This window comes from Rhinolophus hipposideros (assembly GCF_964194185.1).
Source record: "Rhinolophus hipposideros genome assembly, chromosome: 7".
NCBI classification, from domain to species: domain Eukaryota; kingdom Metazoa; phylum Chordata; class Mammalia; order Chiroptera; family Rhinolophidae; genus Rhinolophus; species Rhinolophus hipposideros.
In genome coordinates, this window is record NC_138053.1 from 27,061,314 (window position 1) to 27,080,368 (window position 19,055).

The following is a 19,055-nucleotide window of genomic DNA, read 5'->3' on the forward strand; positions in this document are numbered from 1 at the left end:
ATTGACAGAGAATTCAAGCTTGCAGTTCTGAAAAAACTCAACAAGATATAAGAAAACTCAGATAGGCAGTTTGATGAAATCAGAAATAACATCAATGAATGAAGAGAGTACTTTACCAAAGAAGTTGAAACTTTATAAAAGAACCAAATATAAATTCTGGAGCTGAAGAACTCAATGAAAAAGATAAAGAATGAACTAGTGAACTTAGGAAATAGAGCTGACCACGCGGAAGAAAGAATTAATGATATCAAAGATAGAAATCTAGAAATGACACAGATGGAGGGAGACACTTGAGAAAAAACAAGAAAGAAAGAAAGAAAGAAAGAAAGAAAGAAAGAAAGAAGGAAGGAAGGAAAGAAGGGAGGAAGGAAGGAAGGAAGGAAGGAAGGAAGGAAGGAAGGAAGGAAGGAAGGAAGGAAGGAAGGAAGGACTCTATGAGAACTGACTCCATCAGAAAAAGTAATATATGATTAATGGGCATACCAGAAGAAGAGAGGGAGAAGGAAACAGAGAGCCTATTCAAACAAATACTCAATGAGAACTTCCCAAACCTATGGAAAGACTTGGATCCTCGAATCCAAGAAGCAAACAGAAGATCTAATTATCTCAATCCAAAAAGGCCTTCTCCAAGGCATATTATATTAAAACTGTCAAAAATTAACAATAAAGAAAGAATTCTCAAGGCAGTCAGGAAAAGGAAGACAGTAACCCACAAAGGAAACCCCATTGGATTATGATTGCATTTTTAAGCAGAAAGCCTAAAAGCTAGGAGAGAGTGGTATCAAATTTTCAAACTACAGGAAAAGAGACATTACCAGAGAAGAATGATCTGAAGGAGAAATAAAGACTTTTAAGACATACAGAAGCTGAGAGAATTTACCACCACAAGAGATGCATTATAGGAAATACTGAAGGTGGGGGAGGTATTATACATTAAACAAAAAGACAAAAGTCATCTTTTAAAACTATGAGAAAGGTGACTAACACAAACAGAGGCAGGAAATTACCCCTTATTCAGAATAGGGTATTATATACTTAAATACAACATAAAAGTTAAAAGGCATAAAAACATTAAAAAAAAAAAGAGCTACTGCAATTTTGAAATGACCTCACCACATAAATAGGGATAATTTGTGACAACAGAAACATAAAAGGGTAGGGGATAAAGGTCTGAATTTGCAAAGGGGAATGAGTATAAGACACTTTCAGAAGAAAACGGATTACTTATACATGAAGTTTTCTTTTGCATAAACCTAATGGCAACCACATCAAAAAATATCTACAGCTGAGACACATAACATAAAAAAAGAGAAAATAGAAGAAAAAAGAATAACACCAAACTAAAATAAAAGACAGAAACACAAGGGAAAAGAAACAATAGAGATACAGATTTATCAGAAAATAAAAGATGATATGGCTATAGGAAATCCTCATACATCACTAATCACCCTAAATGTAAGTGGACTGAACTCACCAGTAAAAAGGCAGAGAGTAGCAGACTGGATCAAGAAACAAACCCAATCAACAAATAAGTCTTGGCAAGAATGTGGAGAAAAGATAACCCTCGTGCACTGTTGGTGGGATTATAAATTGGTGCAGCCACTATGGAAAACAATTTAAAGGTTCTTCAAAAATTTTAAATTAGAACTACCTTACGACTCAGCAATTCCACTTCTGCGTATTTATTCAAAGAAATCCAAAACACTAATTCAAAAACATACATGCTGCTCTATGTTCATTACAGTATTATTTACAACAGCCATGATATGGAAGCAAACTAAATACCCATCAATTGATGGCTGGATAAAGCAGATGTGGTATCTGTATACAATGGAATATTACTTGGCCATGAAAAAATGAATCTTACCATTTCCAATAGGAATGGACCTAGAAGGTATTATGCTAAGTGAAAAAGGTCAGACACAGAAAAACAAGTACCATATGATCTCACTAATATGTAGAAGCTAAAGAACAAAATAAATGAACAAACAAAACAGAAATAGACTCAGAGATACAGAGAACAAACTGATGGTTGCCAGATGAAAGCAGGATTGGGGGACTGGGTAAAAAAGGTGAAAGGTTTAAAAAAGTACAAATTGGTAGTTACAAAACAGTCACAGGGATGTAAAGTACAGCATAGGAATATAGTCAGTAATATGGAATAACTATGTATGGTGCCAGGTAGGTACTAGACTAATCAAAGGATCACTACATACATCATAGAAATGTCTAACCACTATGCCTGTACACCTGAAACTAATATAAAATAACATTGAATGTCAACCGTAATTGGAAAAAAATACATTCAGACTTACTAATTTATTTTTATATATATATATGTAAATTTATAGTTGGCATTCATTATTGTTCAGCTTCAGGTGTACAGTGCAGTGATCAGGCAAGACTTACTAATTTCTTAAAAGAATGTTGTGAAGGGAAAAAAAAAAACACCCTATGCTGCCTTCCAGAGACATGTCTCAGCTGCAAGGACAAATATAGACTCAAAGTAAAAGGGTGGAAAATGGTACTCCAAACAAAAGGCACCGAGAGAAAAACAGGTTTGGCTGTACTTATAATTGACAAAATAGATTTCAAGATAAAAAAGGTAACAAAAGACAAAGACAAACATTTTATAATGAGAATATTTTATAAAGGGAACATATACATGAAGAAGACATAACACATCTAAATATAGTATATATATCCAATCAGAGAGCACCAAAATATATATAACAATTAATAATAGAACTAAAGGGAAAAACTGAAAAAAACACCATTATAGTAGGGGACTTAAATATCTCATTGACAGCTGTGGATAGATCATCTAAATAGAAAATCAATAAGAAAATATCGGCCTTAATGTTAGACTAAGTAAATCATCATCGACATTTACAGAGCCTTTCATCCCAGAACACCAGATCATACGTTCTTCTATAGTACACAGGGAACACTGTCAAATATAGACCATATGTTGGGACAGAAAACCTCAGCAAATTTAATAAGATTAAAATCATATCAATAAACATTAATGAATGCCAACTATAATTTTATATATATAATGTGATGGCTCGGTGTGAGGTCGGAGGGATAGTGGATGGGGGGAGGGGGGTTCACAGTGTGAGGGATATAAATGATGAACGCCTAAATATTACCTTGTCTTGTACACCTGAAACTAATAAATTAAAAAAAAGATCATATCAAGCATATTGTCTGACCACAATGCTCTGAAATTGGAAATCAACTGCAAAAAGAAAGTGGGGAAAAACACAAATATATAGAGATTAAACAAGTTACTAAAGAACTACTAGGTCAAAGAAGAAATAAAAGGAGAAATCAAAAGATACATGGAAACAAATGAGAATGAAAATACAACGTACCAAAACTTTTAGGATGCAAAAAAGCAGTAATAAGAGGAAAGTTAATATCATTACAAGCCTGTCTCAAGAAACAAGAAAAACCCCAAACAAACAACCTAACATTACATCTTAAAGAACTAGAAACAGAAAAACAAATGAAACCCAAAGTCAGCAGAAGAAAGAAAATAATAAAAAGTAGAACAGAATTAAGTGAAATGGAGAAAAGACAATAGAAAAAAATGAATGCAACAAAAAGCCAGTTCTTTGAAAAGATTAATAAAATTGGCAAACCATGGCTACACTCACTAAGGAAAAAAGGAAAAAAATTCAAACAAAATCAGAAATAAAAAACAAGTTACAATGGACACCACAGAAAAACAAAGGATTGTACAATAATACTATTAAAGACTATATGCTACCAAATTCAATAACCTAGAAAAAATTGGATGAGTTCTTAGAAATATATACCCTTCCTTGACTGAATCATGAAGAACTGAAAAATCTAAATAGACCAAACAATAGTAAGGAAATTGAAACAATCATTAGAGATCTCCCAAAAAGTAAAAGTCCAGGACCCAATCGCTTCACTAATGAATTCTACCAAACATTCAAAGATGATTTAATACCTATACTTTTCAAACTCTTCCAAAAAGCTGAAGAAGAGGCAATATTTCCTAACTCATTTTATGAGGCCAACATTACCCTGATACCAAAACCTGACAAGGATAACACCAAAAAAAGGAAACTACAGACCAATATCTCTGATGAATACAGATGCAAAAATCCTAAACAAAATATTGGCAAATCGAATACAACAATACGTTAAAAACATAATACATCACGATCAAGTGGGGTTCATTTCAAGGGTGCAAATGATGGTTTGATATATGCAAATCAATCAATGTGATACACCACATTAACAAAATAAAGCATAAAAACCTTGTGATCATATCAATAGATGCAGAAAAAGCATTTAACAAGATCCACTACCCACTCTTGAAATAACTCCTTCTCATAGACAGGTCTCAGCTTAAATATCAACTCCTTAGAGGAGCCTTTTGTGACCACCCTATCTCAAATAGCTCCCTATCTCCAAATTATTTGTTTTGCTTTGCTTCAAAAAATTTATTACAATTCATAGTTATTTTGTCAATTGATTTTTAAACCTGTCCGCCACTACAATATAAGCTATAAGAATGGGACATCCAGCTTACTCATCATTATGTCCCCAAAAGCAGCAAACTGTCTGATATTTATTAGAAGCCTATTGATATGCATCACATAAATGAATAAAACAGTAAATGAATATATGACCATGTTAGACAATGGGACTAATAATGCTGTTAACAGAAATACAGAAACCAGAAGGAGAAATGAGTGTTTAAAAAGAAAAACAAGGGATGGCTGGTTAGCTCAGTCAGTTAGAGCATGGTACTAATAACACCAAGGTTGCAGGTTCGATCTCTGCATGGGCCACTATGACCTGTGTCCTCCTTTAAAAAAACAAGAAGAAAAAGAAGAAAAACAAGATATACTGAGTTTGGTGCCAGGTAGTTGAAAATATAGGACTGGTGGGCATGCATGTTGGAAAAGACATACAGATTGGGATTCTGCTGATTATTAGTTGAAAAAAATAATAATAATTATGTCACAAATAAGGTAGAATTCAGTAGATTAAATGACAAGCAAAAACAAATAAATAACTAATATAAAATGACTGTAGCCTGCCTAGGGAGGAGAATAATCTAACATAAACACTACCAAATCAAGACAAGTCAAAACTGTTTCTGTTTCAAAGTAAAAAAAAATAATATACTCTTTTTTTTAGTAATTTACAAAGAAAAGTAAAGTAATCCTACCTTACTACTATTCATTGTTGGTCATATCTTAGCTAAAGTGGCAGGTCCATGTTGGAGGATTACACATTAGGGATGAGGAAGACACTTGAGAAAACGTTCAGTGACGTCTCACAGGAATGATCATAGAAAACATGAGCTGCAAGAAGAAATTTCAGGAGTCAGAACGGTACACTAGAGAGACAAGTGAGCATGTATACACAGAGTACCGTAGGCTGTCACTGGAAATCAACTGCGGGAGTCTCTCACGCTCACCATATTAAGAATAAGAATGCATGCTGAACTTGTCTATCCCCTGCTTCCTCTCTCCCATCTCTTTCCACAAGTTTCCCAATGAGTAATATCTTCCCTTCTTCCCTAACCCATTCCCTCAGTTTTGAATAGGTAATTTGTGTCTTTCTCCATTTTCACAGCATAAAACTAATTTTAAGTTTGAAGCAAATCAATAGAAGCGAGTAACTACATTCATTAAAATATTACAATCTAAAGTAATTAACTACGTGAGAAAAACTTTGTCAAATGTTGGGAAGATTTGGGAAGGATTCTCCCAGCACATACACAATTTCTCTGTCTAACACACTTTAGTATGCCAAAGCATGACTCTTTCATCAGCTATTCTCTCAGTCCTTGAAACCAGAATTTCTAAGATGTATCTCGGTCACCGGTTCTTTTTTATCACTGATGTCAATACATGCAGTTTACAGCGCTGTCACAGTTTCTCATCTTTTTTGCCTTATGACCTCGTATTTCTAATCCCAGCTCGTGGTTTATAATCAACTCTTCCCTTCTTTCAAGTTCCTCTTTTTTGTTTGCCTATTCCATTTCCTGTCATTTCCCCAACTTCCTTCACTTTCACAGGAATCATCAGAAGACATTTCATAGATGTTACCAATGAGATTACTCCTTTCCTTCTGGTCAGGAAACTGCCCAAAGGCAGGCACATCTTCCAAGTGCCCTACGCATATAAGCTCTTACCCATTTCCAAAGGGCTCCTTCTTTGTCCCCCAGACAAGCATTTTTTTCTCTTTTAGATTTGGCAATGTTTTTAAAGCTAGAACTGGTTGGAAATCTAAATTACATATAATGAAGGTGTTATTATACCACCTTTTTCCACTAAACTGTGATGTGACTGAAGACAGACATTATTACCTTAGTACATACAGCCCGCAGCCTATATAATGCCTGGAACACTGTAGCCAAACAAGCGATGATTGAATGAATGAAATTCCAAGGTGAATTACAGCTTTCTCTGATTTGTACTCTTTGGTGTAAGGGAAGGCTTTGACAAGAGTTGTTATATTAAATGATAAAATCCAGGACTTAAAATGATATTTAAATATGAAAACTTTAATCATGATTTCTCTTTTATACTGCTTTCAATAGAGTATCTTCAATTTAACCCCTAGATATAATAAACAGCGTTACTCATAAAGATTTCCAAGGAGCAAATATAGTGTGTACCTAAGTATACACATTATGTATGTTACCTAATTCCACTCGAAAGACAGATCTCACAGTTACTGGACAGTTCATTTAATTTGAATTTTTCTTTCTGGCCTCTCTTCTCTATCAGCAAATAAAATTGAATTATCTAAAATTCCATATTCTAGTCTCCCAATGTGACATAAAAACAGTTATTTTTAAAGACCTTTAAGATTGGTGCAAAAGTAATTGCAGTTTTTGCAATTATTAACCTTTTAAACTGTAATTATTTTTGCACCAACCTAATAAAAATAAGAAAGACAACTATTCAACTGGGATTTGCCCAACACTAAGCAATGTCCAGTGTCTTGTTCAAGAAAGCTAGTCAAAGCTCCCATGTGTCACTTATGTATCACTCTTCAACTTAAGTCTTTCTATAAATATCATTTTTCAATGAAAAAGTAGTATTTTTCCACTTGACATTAAAGTAATTTGGGTTAAAAATAAGTGACAACTTCCTTGGTAGGATCTCTAAATGGAACATTTCTTTGTTCAACATTCTATAAACCTATGATTAAAAATTATGTTCCTTGTATTACTTCAAAAAGATTACTATCCTTTTCAGAACTTAGTAAAGCTTTCTACAGACAAATTAAAAATATATAACTATCTTGGGATTATAATGCTAAGTGAAATAAGTCAGACAGAAAAAGTCGAGAACCATATTATTTCACTGATATGTGGGACATAAAACTGAAAACAACAAAGGAACAAGACAGACAAATGAAGAGACAAAAACTCATAGACACAGACAATAGTTTAGTGGTTACCAGGGGGAAGGTAGAAGGGGGTGATAGATGAGGGTAAAGGGGATCAAATATATGGTGATGGAAGGAGAACTGACTCTGGGTGGTGAACACACAATGTGATCTATAGATGATGTATTATAGAATTGTACACCTGAAATCTATGTAACTTTACTAACAATTGTCACCCCAATAAACTTTAATTAAAAAAAATGTGTAACTGCTTTCTGGTGCACCTTAATCTTCCCCACCAATTGCTCCAATGACACAGGTTACCATTGCTAACTCCCACTCATAGCCAAATATAGTTCCTATTCCTTAAATGTGCTTCTCTTCCCAACTAGGACTAGAGCGAGCCAAGAGAAGAGCCTAGGGTGCAAACTTATGGAGACATTCACTCTGAAGGTCATGCAAGTGCAGTTTGCATGACCCTAAAAGGGAGTACCGTCTTAAATTTTGTGTCCTAGTCATCTCACCCTAGTCCTGGCCCTACTTCTTTTTCCCACCTCTAGTCCTCTTACTTTTCCAATAAATAAAATCCCAATTCTGCTAAGCCAAAAACGAATTCTGACAAACCAAATATCTAAAATTTAAATAATAAATTTAAATATAACTTTGCATCACTTAAAAATCACGTTTTCAAAGAAAAATTTCTTATTTATGATGTGATGTTAGGTGAAAAATAGATGAGGCAGGAATGCCTACGTACAATAAGATTAATTTTTTTTTTCAAATAAGCATGAGTTACACGTGTATGTGACAGATCTGTGTTGTCTTTTACTCCCTTTCTTTTGGTAGAAGCATCTCAATTTTCTTCTGTTAAACTTCCTTTCTCTTATTCTTAATCCATATAGTTTGGTGACAATAATCATTCCCACTCTCAAGTTCCTGGAATAAGCATAAAGTTTCTGGGACAGGTGTATGACCCAGGTCTGGACAATCAGCATATTCCCTTTCCCAAGCAAAAGTTCAGGAACGGGTATGTAACCCAATTGAACCAATAAAACTCAACCCCAAATTTTTGTAGGAACTAATCAGAAAGTTCTCTTTCAGCTGAGGTTGCTAAACTGAAAGAATTTATGTACCTACTTGACAGTGAGCCAACCCAGAGAAGAGCCAAGAGATAGAAGGAGAACTGAAGAACACTCTGAAAAGATTTTGCCCCTAGGTCTAACCATACCTGAGTTCAGGTGTGAACAGACTGATGTACCAGCTGAAATTTTAGACTTACTGTTGGGAAAGACTTCCCTCTGGATTTATCATTTCCTGTACAAAGAATCGACAAATGAAGTGATACTTGAGCAAGGACCTAAAGGAGATAAGGAAGTAAGTCATGTGGATATCTGGAGAAGAACCATTCCAGGCCAGGGGGACAGTTAGTGCAAAGCACCTATTTAAGAAACAGCAAGGAGGCCTGCGTGGAGTGAATGGTAGAGACAATAGAAAAATCTGAGTTCACAGAAAGATGGTACATGAGGGAGGGAAAGCAGAACCAGAAAACTAGCTCATCTGAAGGCCTTGAGCTCATATTCTGAGGTACATGCGAAGCCACTGAAAGATTCTGAGCAAAGTGACGTGACCTCTTACTTTTCAAAAGGATGACACTAATAATCTGAGGCTAATATTTTGAGAGCCACAGTAGTAGCAAGGAGACTTGTTAGCAGTTATGTAGAAAAGAGACGATGGTGTTGAACCCGAGTAACCAAACAGAGGTGGTGAGAACTGGTCAGATTTCAGAAAATATTTTGAAGACAACAGAACACGCTGAAAGACTGTGTGGGGGAAATGAAAACGTCAAGAATAACTTCAAGGTTTGGGATCTGAGCAAAAACATGGAGAGAGTTGCCACTTACAAAAATGGGACACATTAATTTAATTAGGTTTCTATCATCCAAAAGAAGCCTGACAAATATAAAAATTTATGCCAGGAATCAGGTTATAGAAGTGACAGCCCTAAAATGTAGAACTAAGTCAATAATAGAACGTGAAGGGAATATGTTATCCCTCTATTGTCGGGTGAGAAGTCAGCAATTCTTAATGAGCAAAACAGCTGGTAAATTGCCATATCTTGTACATGGGACTACGTGCCAACTAAAGATGCGACTGTAGGATACTCAGTTAAAGTGTTAGGATGTTTGTATACTGCCTATTATGTAGCAGTCTTCAGAAGGTTCTTCAAAAACAAAGCGCACTTTGAGTGAAGACTTAACAAAATGAATATTTTTTCAGTCTTTCACTATAAATCCAAGATGGCTGACAATCTTGCAGTTTACAGAGTGGAAAATCAAATATCCATAAAATTAGAGGCTTTAACCGCACAAAAACAAAAAGTAAGAGAACCCTAATGCTCCAGTCTCCTCCCCAAGCATTCTAGCTAAGAGAATATTTACCATTATAAAGAACCATCCACTATGAAACGGCCTGAGAGCAGGGACAAATTAGCTGTGCATTGTTACCTCAAGAAATTGCTCTGGATGGCCTAGAGACAGAAGCCAAGAAGGAAAATTGAGAAGCTTAGAATTTGCATGGTTTCTCAACTTCAATACTACTGACATTTTGAACTGGAAAATTCTTTGTCGTGAGCGCACTGTCTTGTAGGATGCCTAACAGTATCCTTGAACTCCACTTACTAGATGCTACTAACACCTACTTACACTCACCCCGCAACCCTCTATGTGACAACAAAAATGTCTCCAGACATTGCCAAATATTGCCTGGGGTAAGAATTGTCCTGGATGGAGAACCGCCAGATTAGGGTAATGGGCAAAGTTGTCTAGTGATTTGGGTTTGGATACTTGGGAAAAAATGATCAAATGCAAAGAAACAAAAAAAAACTTACTACGTTTATTTTAAAAATTGTATTGCTAAAGAAACTCCCAACAAAGATTTGTTACTGCTCACTCCCTAAGATGGTTCCCGGGACCCCAACCCCTCAGCAACAAAAAACGGGCTATTGAAGCAGTGTGGTCCTCAGGAGTAAGGGAATCCTACTCATACATCTTGGCTTTGACCATGGAGAAAAAAATAAAGATATTCCCAGGTAGAACGAGTGACAGCCATATTTGCTAATCAAAAATCTTATTCTACTGCCAAGGCAAAGAATCTCTGGCAACCCTGTCCAATGCAACAGGTACACATCATGGATTGGAAAACCTCTGTGGGTTGTTTCTCCTTTTTCTCTTTTCTAATTGAGAGTTTTTATAGTCTTTATGCTATTTTCCTTCTCTCATTCAACACTGGCTTGATTGCAACTAGCAGTATTTATCATTTAACCATCAGTTCCTAGATTCTGAGGCTTTCTATTCCAACAGAACTGAGAGAATTACATAGAGATCATAGACTTACAGTCAGATGCAGCAATTAAACAAGTCTCTGAATTGTCTTCCTTTGTCAGGGGGCAGATGACACATGTATTGGAGGTAGCAAGGAAACGCTTTGCATTATTTTCGGTGAGGGCATTTTTTCAGGGTGTATACGTAAGGGAAAGCACACTGGGAGGATTATAGTGAATATCTCTTGGTTATGCTTGCCCTGCCTCCATGATCACAGTACCTTCTTCTTTCACCCACTCTGACTCTCAGACCATGTGGTTCAGGCCATGTGGCTAACCACACTTCCTATTCCCAGTTCTAATGCTTAGCACCTGATCTAGATCTCGCCTCCCATCACGTTATCGCCCTGACCCCAGGGTAGAAATATGACCCAATGTATTTAATGAAATGTGTAATCCCAGGACTTAACACTAAAACTATGGGTAAGAGAAGCTCTTTTTATGTTGTACTTGCTAAATTGAAAGAATGTAAGCCAGGAGCCATCAGAGAGCTCCACACGGAGAAAGCCTACCTGCAAGTATGTCTAACACAAGAGAAAGCCACAGACTATGTCCTGAGACCACTGTTTGAGCCCACTGAATCCATCTGTACCTGAAGACAGTACACTCCTGGGCGCCCCAGTGTCCTAAACTAAGGTTTGGGTCTCATACATGAATAGGGTTTGGGTCTCATACAACTGAAGGCAATTGAAAAATCTATTATTATTACCAGTTATTAGATGAAACATATCAGTTTTTGAATGAAAAACTGAAGCCTAAAGACCAAAATTATTGGCCTAAATTCATACAACTATGTATTACTGGTGGCAAAGAGTCAACCCTAGGCAGGTCTGGTTCTAATATCCATGCTCTTTCTACTACATCATACTCTCTCTCAGAAAAACAGACTGAAACTCCTCTATGCTTTATAATTACCTGTAACCATAAGGTAAGCCCTCACATGGAGTGAGTACTCTATTAACATTTGTTGAACAACCAAAAAAGGAAGAATCATATGTCGTCCTGCTCTCTGTCCCATTTCTGCCACAACTCATCTCTGTGTGACACAGAACATTTCTGCATTATTTTTACAATGTAGGCTACCTCAGGGACATGTGATTTCTTCACCATTTAAATCCTCTTTCAAAAACCAAGATATTACTGCATATAATAGCAAGTGTCTCTAAGCTAAGTCACTTCGATCCCAGAATACCGGATCTAGTCACAGAATAAATCAAGATTCATAATACGTAATAGAAATCAGAACCTTAGAAAGAGGACATCACCAAGCTCTAGCTACTATTCCGTCATAATTAATTGTGAAACTCACAAAAGGACACCTATATTATCCTACAAGTGAGATGTTTACTTTAGTATTTTAAGATATTTATAACAATTACATTAACTTCTAGAAAGTAGGAGCTATTTATAAACAGTCAAATCTCTTTCAAATATTGTTGAGGGTGAGAGAAAAGGGAAGTGAAACAGACCCCTGACATTTCCAAGAAATTCATCTAAAAACTAGAATTTTTGTCATAGCTAGAACATCCGATAACAATGTTTCACAAGGTAACTTTTGTTTACCTTGAAGGTGGTGGAGATCAAAGACTCACTGGATTCAACATTCCAATTTTAAACTTATTCAAAAATGGCTATTTTCTGGCTAAAATCCACCACTTTCTTAGACCTCTTTACTTTTTATCCACTTTTGGCAGCTGGCTTTCTTTTTCAGGAAATTTTTTTTACAAAGAAACAACATTTTATCACTTAACAAAAGTTATAATATAGGGCAATCTCAAACAGAGAACAAGCCACCACAAGATATGAGCATTGGGCAGTTAGCTAAGATCATGCCTATCTTAAGGTCTCATTTCCAATAAGAGGAATTCATTTCAACAAAACTGCAAATGTTTCACCATGGACCTTAGAGTCACTCCCAAATAGTTAAAACTGATATTAAATCCAGGACAGCTAATAGTTTACTATATTTACACTTACCATTTCTATTTATTTCAGGTTTAGCATGTGAAAGACCTAAACTCATACCCCAGGTATCACTTCACAACTGGACCTCCTTGGATAAACGCAGGACCTGAGATTGGTTCCAGATCACAAAAAGAAAATATGTACAAGCTATCCAATTTACAGGGTTGTCATAAAAATAAAAACAAATGTACAAAAAGTGTCTAGAACTTTTAGTAGGCACTAAACAAATATTAATGCTCCTCACCCATAACAATATCTGAATCGGCATAATTTACTAAAAAACTTTTACTGACAGAAATTATTTCTACCTTGGAGGTTAAAATATTGAGGAGGGGTGAAAAAAAGGGAATATGAATAAACAAATAATTATACCAATGTAATATGTTATTATATAGCTGTAAGAGAAAAATCAGCCTCCTGCTTTGTCAAATGTTTCTGTTATATATAAATCTAGATAAAGATGCTTATACTTTGTCTAACGTAACTGTTCATAAGTAATTGGAATAGTGTTCTAACAAGTTATTTGCCATTAATAATTATCTGAGACAACAGCATTATTCAGTTCCCGTTAATTACTCTACTATTGCCAATTTATTCTATGCATAGAAAGTACAAAGGCCTGACAAAGTGATGGTACTTAACCAGAATATACAAATTTGGAGTAAATTCAGAAAGGATATGAAATGTGACAGTGACTAGATCTGTGTCAGAAAGTCCACCATACACCACAGACTCTATACTGAAACAAAAAAGCGATGCTTGAAAATATTTCCTTTGCTCCAAGGCAAAGCAAAATTTGCAAAACCTTAGTGGAAGTTGGAATTATGATTAATCTATATAAGAGAATAAGAGAGAAAACATGCAATTCTAAAGGAAATACATAATTCAAGAGAAAGTCAGGACACCGTATAAACATTTTCATGAAGAGGTGGTGTGGATGCGGGGTGGCTTCTAACCCAGTTGTTACCTGTATAAAGTGAAATGAACAAGAGTCCTACCAACCAACAAGAGAAGCTTGGCAAGTCCTCCCAAACTAGACTTTCAGAGAGCAGAAGGGACACACACTGCAGAAGTGTTCGACTCCAAGGAAAAAACTATCCATCAAACAGCAGCAAGCATCAAGCCTTACAGTGATCAAGGAATAACTTTTCAACTTTGTGACAATGCAGCAGGCTTTGTGATTAAGCCAGAAATACACTTGTTCTGCAAACCCCAGGACAGAAGAGTCAGGCATAGGAACCTTTGCATATATACTAATGATGTAATGCAAACTCATCCAGCCTTCATTTTGGAAGCAAAAAAATAATTTAACAACTTTAAGGACTCAAGTCCTATTATAAAATTGTTAAGGGTCTGAAGGGATCACTTATATTTTTCAATTAAATTTGATTGTATTTTATGGCGGTAGTTACATCCTGGATCCACAAAGTTTTTGAGAAGCACCTTTGCTAATGTCAAGGGTCTAAGAACAAAGATTTTCTAAGTCTTCATTTCTAACTGTATATTATACATACTACATCCACACAGGATGAGTTATTTAAAAGCAATCAGATTCACAGAAATGTAATTTTAAAGATACTTTTCTGACTGAGCCAATGTAAAAAGCATTTTCATATACTAAACACATAAAATATATTCTAGTATTACGGTAAGAGTTTCCCCTTCTCTTAAAACTATCTGTCCCACTATGGAAATACTTTTTCTGCAAGTAAAATAATTTATACTGAAAAACTAATTTCAACTTTTCTATAATAATTAGTGTTTATTTATACTTTATTTATAATAAAGACCATGCTGTGCTCACTTTGGCAGCACATATACTATAATAAAGACCATGGTGCTGTTATTCAAATATTTTTAAATTTTTGTTATCAGTTACTCTGACTTTTAAATGTAAGACTCTTCATTATCAATTCACATAAAATTAGTAATCTTTTCTTCTGCTGCATTACAAGACTGATTTTAAAAAGTGGACAGACATTCATTTCAGGAAAATGTGTAACTTGGGTCTCAACTGTAGTACTATAAGGTGTGTCTCAAGTATTTGTTACTAATAATAGTTACACACATATTTTTTAATGACTCACTTTCCTTAATAAATCAGAGAAGACTCAAGTTTATCCCTATTATGATGTCACTTTCAATCATTTGCATTCTGATATGCTTTCTTGAGCAGGAGAGAACAAGATGGATTACAGAGAGCATGCTAGGAAACCGCATACTGTTCTATGTTACACATGTAAATATCTTGTACTAGATGAGAAAAAATACTGAGCATCAGTGATTTAGATAGAATCTTTGTGTTACTGCTAGGTGAGTCAATAAGGAATATCTGGTTCAACTCCGAACTCTTAGTTCAGTGCTTGCTTCACAGCACTCAATGATTATAGGCTGGTCTGTGATTTAAATTATGTGTATTCTTCTAACAGAACAGAAACAAACTCATAAACACAGAACATTTTGATGGTTGCCAGAGGGGAGGGGGTATGGGGGATTGGTGGAAAAGGGGAAGAGATTAAGAAGCACAGATTGACAGTTACAGAATAGTCATGGGAATGTAAACTACGGCATAGGGAATATAGTCAGTAATATTGTAATAGCTATGTATGGTATCAGATGGGTACTAGATTTATCCGGGGGATCACTTCGTAAGTTATATAAATTTCTAACCACTATGCTGTACACCTAAAACTAACATAATATATACTAATTGTAATTTTTTTAAAAAAATTTTAAAATTTTAAGAATCTTTGTTGAATGGTGTGGAGAATCAGTTATTAAATTTATATGTAAAATGTAAATAGTGTGTGTTCCTCAAGAATTAAAACCCTGTACTTATAGGACACACATTTTGAAATAGGAATAATTATAAAACATTCCTCCTTAAAAAAACAATCATATACATCAGTAGGCGGCAGACAATATTCAACTAAGAGTTTTATCTATTATTATATTAGAAAATATAGTTTAAGTTTTAAACAGATTAAGGAAAAGTGGTTTAAATTGGGGAGGAACACTAGAGATTTAAGAAAGTAATATTTAGCTTTTCTGTACCACTTTTAAGAAAATATTTGTGGTTTAAATGAAAGGAATTTTGGGAAACCATCCAACAATAGATGATAATCTAAGGCTAAAGAAAAATAATTCAGGAATTCAGACAAACTAGACATTTTAAGGTAAAACGCATTTAAATTTCTGATTATCCCTACTGAGAAACAGGAATCGAAGAACTATAAAAGAATTATTTGCTCTGTTTGTACAAATGCAAATGTCATTCAATTTAAGTAAACTTAATGTACGGTATTTTAATTTACTAAGTCTAAAATCTAGGGACTTTGGGGTTGGTAAAACAAACAGTAATAGAAGAGATAAAATCAAAGCTACAATGTAAGAAACTGAATACGGACTGCCTAAATTCAGGCATTTTTACCTAGATTGTCTAATTTCTTCATGACAACCTTGTGAAGCAATTTTATCATCCATAGATGAGGAAACTATGGTTTAAAGAGTTTAAGTAGTTTGACCAAAATTCCACAAATGGAAATCCTGATTTCTGACTGAAACCCAGATTATCTGGCTCCAAAAAACCAAAACAAAACAAAAAAATAATCTTCTTACACTACACACTACACCTTGTGGCCTGGCAAGAAACACCTACATTAAAACTGTCAGTCTTGGGGCCGACCTGGTGGTTCAGGTGGTTGGAGCGCTGTGCTCCTAATGCCGAGGTCACCAGCTCAATTCTCACATGGGCCACTGAGCAAAAAAAAAAAAAAAAAAACTGTCACTCTTTTAATTAAAACCTTCTAAAGGAGGAGACAATATCAAGCTTATAGTAAGTGGTGATGATGTACAGACTAAAAATTAGTTATAATTTCATTAGTACATATGAATGTTTAATAATTGTAAATCATGCATGACATTAAATTTTAAGAAGCTGCATATATAATCACCCAAAAATGAAGAAATCTGAAAATTTTTGTAGAAAGGCACTAAGTAAACATTTTGCCTAGATTATTTTGAATTCCAAAGAAAAAACTTGAGGCCCCATATTTTGTCAGCCATAAAGCAGTTTCATTTGGGTAATGATGATTATATTTATACTTATGAAATAAGCAGTACATAATTGCTTGGGTTTGATTCTTTTGTTCTGACTCTAATACGTCCTCTGTTTATTCTTTTCCATTTTTCTTCCAGATCTTGATCTCTTCTTATTTCGGGTAACTGAGTCTCAAGTTCGGGAACTCCTGCAAGTTTAGATGCAAGTGCAGATATACTGCAATGAACAGCATAAAACTGCAATGATAGTAGAGTGTTACACTATCAATGATAGTAGAGTGTTACACTATCAATGATAGTAGAGTGTTACACTGCAATGATGGTAGAGTGTTACAGAAGAAACAAAAGTTTCAGTTATTTTCCAAAGCATTAACTATCGTGGAATTATTGGTGACTTTTCTTGTCTATAGTTTTACTGAACTGATTTTAAAACATTTAACTTTTATAATAAAAACAGGAAAGGAAGAAGAAAAGGAAAGAGGGAGAGAAGAAGGGAGGGAAGGGGGGATCCTAGAGCCTTGATTTAAAAATATCTAAACATCTTAGTCCTTCCAAAGTTCCCAAACTGACCAGCTTGTTCCCTTTAATCTCTCAGTGATGTCGTAAATTAACCATACATTAGCATGCCAAAGTCAAATGAGATATGGACAAACAATAATGTAGTAATCCAAAGATCTATAAATTCTGAGACATAGCTCTGAATTGCAATATTTAAGAAATTAGTTATAAAAATTAGTTTCAAGTATGAAAAACAGATTTAGGATAAACTAAAACTGAAAAGCAGAATTCAAATACTTGAAGAGTACAGTAATTTCCTAACCATGGAAAAATTACAAATACAATAAATATTTATGTGAACTTACAGCCATTTCTTATTTTTTTATTAAACTGAAGTTCTGTATTAAAATATTCTTTAGCAATACCATGAAACAACATCCAACAAAGTTTTGAGTCCTATCAAAATACTGACTTAAATCTCTAAATAATTACTTCATTTTCCATTAAAAAGTTCTATTTTAACAAGTTCACATTTGTAAGCTTTCCCTTTCCATTACCAAAATACATTCTTATTCCAAAACAATGTATTTAGATTGATCTAATTTATTAAGTATGTTACCAAAACATTGCATAACCAATAGTCCCTTGGACCTGTCTTCAAAAAAAGATGGTCATTTTAAAATCAAATACAAAATTAGAATCTATTAACACAGGAGTCCAATTTTAAAACAAAACTTTTACATAACAAGTTCATTAGATTTTCTTTTTTTCTAATTACCAAAATGTAATTTACTCATCTGGGCCTTGACTTACTAAAATGATTTCCTGCTCATTCACAAGATTGCTTTATAATAATCTCTCATGGAATTAAATTACTATAGGTTTTATAAACACTACTTCCATCTACAAATGGAAATAAGGACCTTACAATGTTTTGGTATGATATATATTTGTGCTGGTTTTCCAACGTGATCATTTTAGTTCCTCTGTTCCTTAATGTAACAGTTTATGTAACAGCTGTCTTGAAAATGTTATTGCTGTGTAGGTAGGTGGGTAGTTACTGTACGATTCAACCTTTTTGCATCGTTTGAAGTGTTTCATAGTGCAATACTGGAGGAAAAGAAAATGGCAAATTTGAAATGGTCACAGACCAGAGTTACAGCTACCTAACAGTTGAAGATGAAATGAAAGTAATTTGTCTACCAAAAACCTTGGATTATTTCTTCTATCTAGACATCAACTTTTGGAGTAGTGAAGAAGCTGCATTAACTGGACTCTAAATGATTTTACATGGTATATACTTAATGCTGCCAATCATCAGTGCAGAAGACAAACAGATTTTCACCAAAGGTCTTTCACGGAAGAAAACGTGTCCACATAACGCCTATGTACTCTCTTAATGTATCCCCAATACCTTTGGAAGCATACCATGTTTCCCCAAAGATAAGACCACACCGGAAACAAGCCTGAGCTTGATTTTTCAGTTATGACAACCCCAGAACATAAGCCCTAATGCGTCCTTTGGAGTAAACCTTCACATAAGACCCGATCTTACTTTCAGGGAAACACGGCAGTTCCCTTGCCTGGCGAGCACTACCAGAAAAGATTTCCTGGATTTCACAAGGTACACTGAACCTTCCTTTGCACTGACTGACAAATGTGTGGCTCTTCACAAAGAAGTCTTCAGAAAGACCAAATAGGTATGTCAGGACAACATTGCGCCAGTGAACTAATTCTATTTTGCAACATTTTTTTAAAAATC

General features: G+C 34.8%; 1 protein-coding gene across 5 annotated transcripts in view; it reads right to left on the reverse strand.

Moving 5' to 3' along the window:
• FER (FER tyrosine kinase) overlaps positions 1 to 19,055 on the reverse strand; it is a 375,071-nt gene that overhangs the window by 354,732 nt on the left and 1,284 nt on the right. For 2 of the 5 annotated variants that reach the window (XM_081054206.1, XM_081054209.1), the window contains exon 2: positions 5,216 to 5,351. The exons of 2 other annotated variants lie outside the window; for them this stretch is intronic. The gene's annotated coding sequence lies outside the window, so the exon portion shown is untranslated. Of the gene's footprint in view, positions 1 to 5,215; positions 5,352 to 16,394; positions 16,493 to 19,055 lie in introns of all 5 variants that reach the window. One more of the 5 variants, XM_081054208.1, reaches the window with a different exon arrangement.